Here is a 7,713-nt window from a genome sequence, read left to right as displayed (position 1 = left end):
AGGAGAAAATAACTACCTACAAAGCCAGGAGAGACTGCTCACCAGACTATGCCTTTCTGGTTCACAGTTTCCAGACTGTAAGAAGTAAATGTTGGCTATTTAAGCTGCTTAGTCAGTGTATTCTGTTACACGAGCCCAAACGGATAGAGATGCTAGCCTAAGAATGTCATGGCATTAATTCTTTACTACATTTCCTATATCCTTTTTGTTAAAATTCGGTTTTATTTTATGTGCACAGGTGTTTTGTGTGCATGTATGCCTGTGCACCACAAATGTACCTGCTGCAGAAGGAGGCTATAAGGGGGCATCAGATCTCCTGGATCTGGAGCTGTGAGTCACAACAACATGGGTGAGGGATCAAATCCAGGTTCTCTGGAAAAGCACATAGTGTTCTTAACCACTGAACTCTCCCCAGCCCTCCATTCCACATATTTTAAAATAGAAGTACATTTTTTCTAGGAATTATTAAAACCTAGATTGTTAAACCTAAGTTTTAGGTACTAATGCTACTAATGTTACTAATGCTAACATGCATTGGGTAAAACATAGACTGATCTCAAGAGCCATTCCCTCATTTTCTTGTTACTACTTATACATACTCCTTACATTTTATTTTGCTGACACTTACTGCAGCCCCCATCATAAAAATAGACCAAAGGATCAGATATAATCCAATGTAGAATAAAAATTGTAAATGTAGCTTTTATTTCCCCAAAAACGAGATGAGAGCCATACCCATGCTGTATGAATACATGGCTTAGACTAAGCCCAGTGCATTTCTTTCTCTGTTCTATCTCTAGGGCTAGACCCAAGCTTCTACCCTCTGTACAATCTAATCTTCTGCAAACCTGAATCTTGAACGCCTCAGCTTCTAGCTGTTGTCTACTAACCTATGCCTAGAATTAGCCTCCAAGACTTATTGCTGAATAAGCTCACTGTCTTAGTCAGGGTTTTACTGCTGTGAACAGACACCATAAGGCATTTTATAAGGCAAGTCTTATAAAGGATGTCATTTAATTGGGGCCGGCCTACAGTTTCAGAGGTTCAGTCCATTATCATCAAGGTAGGAACACAGCAGCATCCAGGCAGGCATGGTACAGAAGGAGCTGAGAGTTCTACATCTTCATCTGAAGGCTGCTAGCAGAATATTCACTTCCAGGCAGCTAGGACTAGGGTATTAAAGCCCACACCCACAGTAACACACCTATTCCAATAAGGCTATACTTATTCTGACAGGGCCACACTTTCTAGTAGTGCCACTCCCTGAACCAAGAATATACAAACCATCAAACTCACCCTTTCTAGTTCTCACTGGCTGGTTCAACACAGCTGTTCTGGCTCAAACTCCTCTCCAAGCTGACTGATTCAACCTGGCTTCTCTCTGATTCTTACTGAATTGTTCTGCTTAACATATAACTAACTCTAGCAATCTGTTCTAATCTTCTGGCTTCTCATTCACTGGTTTGTTCTGTCTTCACCTACAACCTGTCTCTGTAAAACTGTCCTGGTAAAACTGCCTCTCTCTCTCTCTCTCTCTCTCTCTCTCTCTCTCTCTCTCTCTCCCCCTCCTCCCTTCCCCCCTCCCCCCTCTGTCTCTGTCTCTGTCTCTCTCTCTATCTCCATTCCCACCCCCCCTCTCTGCACTGCTCTCTTAAGCCACCTCTCTTTCCTGTCTTCTTGTGAGAGTTGGGGTATCCTATCTCTGACTCATTCTGTAAAATCTTTCTCTGATTCATCACTATGTCTGCTCCTCAATTAGACATCACTTTCAAACATGGCTGTTTCCTTCTACAAATTAACCTTACCTACACTGCTTGGGATTAAAGATGTGTACTAAGTGTGTCTCTGTATTCCAGCCAAAGGGATTAAAGATATTTACTAAGGGTGTGTATATGTGTTCCAGTCCAAGGGATTAAAGGACTAAGGGTGTGTCTGCATTCCAACCAGATCACATAAGACCTAGAAGATCTTTGGATGTGATTCCTTGCCAGAGCAGCCATGTTAGTGGATTAAAATTCCTCTACAAAAACAGCTATAAAAATGGTGATATCAAATACATCTAGAATAATGTAATAAATGTAACAAAATCTGAAATACATACTAATTGACCCTGTAAGCATGGTCTCAATGAGAATCTATATGTCTGTGACTACCAAGTATGCAAATTACTTTTCTATGCACTGCCAAAAGAAAGAAATGTGTGGTTGGAATTTACAATGTATGCCTTAGAATCTAATTTCTTTAGAATTCTAATCCATGTCAGACTCCAGAGGGTTATAAGGTTTAAAATAAAATGTTAAATCACTTATGGAAATCAGTTAATTTTTTTTATACTTTCCAAAAACACACAAACAAAAACACTCCATCTTTTTCACTAAAGGTAAGGTAGAGACCAAAACATAAAGGCATTAATCTAAGCGATACTTGAATAGCAAAACAGGCCACACACACGGTTTCTTTTGTTTTTAAATTATTCGTATGAATGTTTTGCCTGCGTGTGTGTGTGTACCGTGTGCATGTATGGTGTTGGAGAAGGTCAGAAGAGGGTGTTGGACCCCCCAGAACTGGATTACAGATGGTGGTGAGCTGCCAGGTGGGTGCTGGGAATTGAACCTGAGTCCTCTGGAAGAGCAGCAGTGCTCTGAGCTGCTGAGGCCTCTCCCTAGCCTTCACCGTTTCCACGATGCTCAGGTGGAGGGTAAGCATTAGGCTTAGAATAAAACCTGGCGGTTAGTTTTTACCAGTAATTTCTAATCTTCTCCTATTGTCAGACACCATAAAACACAGCATGTAAAAGCTGTTACTGATGAGACTTTTTTTTTTTTTACATTGTAATTTGTCTAAACCACTGTGGTTCTCAGCCGGGGACAGTTCTACCCAACAGGGATGTCTGCCAATGTGTGGCATTGTTTTGGGTTGTTGCTTGGGGGTTGTGGGGTAGGACAGAGCTACTGGTACTGGGGAAGTCAAGGAAGCGGCTGAAATCAAGGACACCCACCCCCACTGTCCGGAGTCAACTGTGCTAGCTTAGAAACGGTGATGTAAACCACTGCTGTGCAAATGAGAATCAGTACAGGAGAGGGCTAAAGGAAGATCAGGGAAGGACAGCCAAGGGGGCAGGAAAGAGGAGGGGGAGGAGGAAGGATAAAGGCCTGAGAGCTTTTTACTGCTGTCTATGCTGTAGATGACACCCTGATGCTGGGTCAGCGATTGTCATCTGACCTACGATGCTGTCGGGCATCTCCATCTGTGGTGAAGATGTGTCCTACACCCCTCCTATTGGTGAAGAACAGGCCAAAGTGCATCCTTGCTAAAGTGAATCAGGAAGACTGAATCCAGTCATCTTACAGCCAATGAAAAGTGGTCCTTCAGCTTCTCTCATAGATAAAAGCTCCAGAGCAAGATTCTCGCAGCCACCCTCAAATCTACTTAAGACAGGGACTTGAAAGGAATGTTAAAGACCACTTCATCTGAATGTATTCTGATCCGTTGATTCATTCTCTTTCCCTCCTCTCCACCGCCTAACCCCTATCCCTGCCAAACAGAATGTCTGCCTCTTTTTAAGTGAGATTTCCACACCCCACAGACAAATGACCAGCAAGACAGTGGAAAGATTCTGGAATGTGGTGTCCAGGTAACTGAGCCTCAAGTGACCTCATGGAGTCCTGCACATCTCCCCGGGGTTGGTGGGCTGCTATGTGCCTATTCTCCAATGATGCATAGAGAGGAGGGAAACAATGGGCAGGCATCGGACATGAGGTCTGACTGCCAGGAAACACAAAGCAGACAGGACAAAAGACACAGCAGTGACAGCACCCACCCACAGCATCCTAAAACTGATGCCTCTTACTCCTGCTCACCCCACCTACTGTGTTTTGAATCCAAAATGTCCCCAAGTCCATGATCTCAATGTTTGACCTCAGTGGGTGACACTATTTTGAACCCTTAGGAAATGAGGCCTAGCTGGCTGAGGTAGAGCAATAGGGTAGGCCTTTGATGGTTCTAGCTCAGCCTCTGAGGCCAGCATTCTCTGCTTCAAACTACTGCCACCACAAATGGAGTCTTGCCACCATGCCTTCACAGGTAAGATAGACCAAACTCTCTGAAATCATGAGCCCAGATGTGATGATTTGTATATGCTTGGACCAAGGAGTGACACTATTAGTAGGAGGTGTGGCCCTGCTGGAGTAGGCATATCACACTGCCTGGAAGTCAGTCTTCCAGTAGCAGCCTTCTGATGAAGATGTAGAACTCTCAGCTCCTTCTGTACCATGCCTGCCTGGATGCTGCCTGGATGTTCCCGCCTTTATGATACTGGATTGAACCTCTGAACCAGTAATCCAGTCCCAATTAAATATCTGCCTTTATAAGAGTTGCCTGGGTCGTGGTGTCTGTTCACAGCAGTAAAACCCTAACTAAGAACCAGATGAATTCCTTTTCCCCCTTAAATTGTCTTTGCTGAGTAATTTGTCACAGTAACATAACTACTCCAACCACTCTTGTCTCAGTGTTTCTGCAAGAGATGGACAGTAGATGTTGAAGGATGCTAGACCTGAATTTAAGGGGAAAAAAGTTAGAAAATGGTTGAAATGACTAAGTGAACTCACTTGGCAAGGTTATATGTTCTATCATCATCAGGTGAGACTGAAACCGGAGTGAACCGGAATTAACTGGAATGAACCAGAATGAACTGGAATGAACCGGAATGAACAGGAACGAAGACGCTAACAGTGACATAATTATGATGAGCACACCTCTTTTTGTGGTAAGCCAAACACAAGCTTTGAAAATGGAACTCCCATCACACACATTGATCTACATAGAACTCTTGAGTTTCGTGGAAAGATGGGCTTTTTATCTGTGGATTGGTCAAAACTCAGAAAAGGAAATGCTCACCCTGGAGGCTCTATCATATTAAAATCCCAGCCCTGAGGACAGCCACTCCTGCTTTGGCTTCGGTCCTAACTAGAGTATGAACACATGTTCCAGGGCTGTGCCAGGAGCACGCTGGCCTCCGAGATCTTTGGAGGCCATTGAGAACAAACATCTGTAATTCAGAACGTTGCCTTGGAACAGACAGCTTGGGCGTTGGGGTCTTTAGAAACACAAGAATTTTCTTCACAGGAAGCAGTGTGGGAGCAGGGGCTGAGAAGGGGAGATAGCTACGAGAAGTTGGAGTTCTGAGGGCCCATGGATTCCTCTCAACAGAAGGAAACAGGCCACCTCAGATCCAGTCTTGAATTTTCCAGGCAGATGCAAGTTCCCAGAGAGCAGCTACGAATGCCTCCAAGAGAGCAGCTACAGCCAGAGGTGGGGCGAACACGGAGTTGACTGTGGATGCTTTAAAGCAATTCTTCAATTTTTAGTCCAGAAGACTACAGAGTCCTTCAAACATTAGAGATAAAAGGCCCTTCTAGAACCATCCAGCAGAGCAACCACATTCTGAAGACAAGGATTTGGACTCCCAGGAAAAAACATCTACTGCCCATAGTTACCAAGTTAGGATTAGAGATGAAACTCCTTGGTGTTCTAATCCCCAGTCTGCTTTCCTCCATCGCTAAGTGTCTTTTTTTTTTTTTTTTTTTTGGTTCTTTTTTTCGGAGCTGGGGACCGAACCCAGGGCCTTGCGCTTCCTAGGTAAGCGCTCTACCACTGAGCTAAATCCCCAGCCCCGCTAAGTGTCTTTTATATACTGGTATGTAATGGTTAGTGGGGGCAGTTGGCACAAGTCACCACCCTAAAGAGCTATCATTTCTTTGCATCGGGTACATTAAAAATCCCCTCTATTATTTTGAAATTAACTGCTGTCAACCATGGTTAATCTACTGTTCTATAGAACATTGTAAGTTATTCCTCCCACCCTGTTAAGACCCTTGGCAAAATGTTTTACTTTGCCTTCTTGTTCATTTTCCCTGTGCTTTCTCCAGGTGACATCAGGTCACAAAGAAAAATGAAAAGATGCCAAGGTGTTTGTGGAGGTGAGATGTGGCAAAGGGCCACCAATTGTGTGTGCACCCTCCTGCGTGAGGATTAAAGTCACCCAAATGCCATGGAGAGGAGATCCCAAATATTCATGTGTTATTAAAATGTTGAGCATTAACTTGTAAGTGCGAACTTCTGCATCTTTCTATATATACTAAAACATATACATTTTAAAACATATACATATACATATATGTATACCCTAAGACAGAGAAATTAACAGATAACATCCCAAAGCTAACTTTAGCATGTTGATTTGGTATAAAATGACCCAAAGAGACATTTTATGGGCTTAACAGAATAAAGTTTGTCTTCCTTGGCCTGGAGCTGCTTCTCTCATTCATTCGAAGATAGAGGATCCTTCGGTCTTATCTCTCTCCCAGAACTTTGGGGTCCTCCTCAACCAAATCAAAGGTGGAGCCAGCCTTGAGAACTGGACAGGGGGTGGCACTCTGGTATCCCCGAGGCTCTGATTACATCTCACAGAATGAAGTCCCACAAGAGAGGCTGGGAAATGTAGTTTAGCCTGTGTCCAAGAGGAAATGGTCATGGGGCTTTGGAAATATATGGTTAACCCTGCCTCAGAATATTAAAGTCTCCTGCTCCCTCATATATTCTAAGAGAGTAGTTGTATGTTTCCAACCCTACTTTGCTGTTTGGAAACTATTAGTCTAGAGGACCAGGAGCAGACTAACACAGCCACCCACATTCTCTTTCCCATAAAGGAGAACTCCCTGAAGACAACCAGATTTGAGAGAAGAGAAGCTATTAACAGCAGTGGCCATTAACAAGTGCTTGCCCTGAGTAGGCAACTTAAATGTGTCAACTCAGCCTTCAACCCAATGGCATAGTTGCTAAAGTTATCCCATTTTTCCCTCTGAGGAAACTGAGGCCATGGTAGCTTGTACAACAGGCTCAAATTACCCAGTAGAGGACAAGATCTGACCTCCCACACTGGCTCCAGCCTGTGGTGCCAACCACTACTTTGAGTTGACCCCAGAATGAACATGAAAAGAAGCAAGGCCAGCTCTTTGCCAGCTTCTACAGGGGTAGAGCAGAAGGAGGGGAGAGGTAGGACTGAGGTGGCATGGCCTGAGGGGCTGACAGACCAGGAAGGTAGCTGGCAGGATAGAGCGGCAAGAAAATGGCAGTGGTCTGCAAGGTCAGACTGGGGCCTCAGCTGTGGGGAGGGTTCTAAGGCCCTGCTGGTAGCTGCTGTATGTGAAAGCACCATTCGTGGAGGCCCATGTCCTTGATTAAGATCAGCATAACCATGGATATTAGACAGTCTGACAGGGAGGATGCACTAGTTAACTGTCAGTGGCTGAAACGAAATACCTATGACTGCACACCTTATTAAGGAGAAAGGTTTCTTTAGTTCAAAATTTCACAAGTGCAAGGACAAGACCCCAGCCTCTAGTATAACCTTCCTGGTGGATGCCATTGTACTGGTGGATAACCGTGGTGGCCCTCTCGCTAGGCAGCACCTAAAGTTTCCACATCACCTCCCAATACTGCATACCAAGGATCAGACTCCCAACACCTGCACCTGTGAAGGACAAAGGACGGCCACAGGCAGCCTAGCCTAGCCTGGTAGTTCTGTCTGTGGCTCTGTAGAGCTCTTCAAGTACCTTCACATGGCCTCTCAGTGGACAGACACAAACCAGCCCAGCTCTCTCCCAGCTTAGCCGAATGGGTGTCCTGGTATCAAGAGTAGAAAGAAGAACCGGC

At 44.5% G+C, this 7,713-nt stretch overlaps 1 long non-coding RNA gene across 1 annotated transcript; it reads left to right on the top strand.

Annotated features, from left to right (window-relative positions):
• Positions 1–3,641: 3,641 nt before the first annotated feature.
• On the top strand, positions 3,642–6,095 carry LOC120095116 (uncharacterized). The gene is made up of 3 exons (XR_015631706.1): positions 3,642–4,083; positions 4,639–4,765; positions 5,928–6,095. It is a non-coding gene; the product is annotated as an uncharacterized LOC120095116 (long non-coding RNA).
• The last annotated feature ends 1,618 nt before the right edge of the window (positions 6,096–7,713 follow it).

Source organism: Rattus norvegicus, chromosome 10, assembly GCF_021556685.1.
Source record: "Rattus norvegicus strain SHRSP/BbbUtx chromosome 10, alternate assembly SHRSP_T2T, whole genome shotgun sequence".
Lineage (NCBI taxonomy): Eukaryota > Metazoa > Chordata > Mammalia > Rodentia > Muridae > Rattus > Rattus norvegicus.
The sequence above is the reverse complement of the archived record's forward strand: the minus strand, read 5'-3'. Positions and strand labels throughout refer to the sequence as shown.